Source organism: Sapajus apella, unplaced genomic scaffold, assembly GCF_009761245.1.
Source record: "Sapajus apella isolate SASKATOON/1434 unplaced genomic scaffold, GSC_monkey_1.0 scaffold47, whole genome shotgun sequence".
Classification (NCBI taxonomy): Eukaryota; Metazoa; Chordata; class Mammalia; order Primates; family Cebidae; genus Sapajus; species Sapajus apella.
In genome coordinates this window covers 9,585,102-9,585,364 of record NW_022436987.1, presented here as the reverse complement: position 1 = coordinate 9,585,364, position 263 = coordinate 9,585,102, and positions in this window count along the sequence as shown.

The following is a 263-nucleotide window of genomic DNA, read 5'->3' as shown; positions in this document are numbered from 1 at the left end:
ATTCATCGTTGTAAAAAAATCTATACCTAGTGACTAAGTACAAGTGCTCTGGAGCTTGGACTTCCTAGGTTCAATATATACTTTGTCATTTAGTAGCTATAGGACATCTCTGTGCTGCAGCTTTTTTGTACAATACAAATAATAACAATACAGTTTGTATTATTTGTACAATACAAATAATAACCACTCAGATGGTTGATGGATTAAACTGGATAATGCTTTGAGTGGTTAGCACAGCACCCCCGGGATCCTGGTAAGTGCTC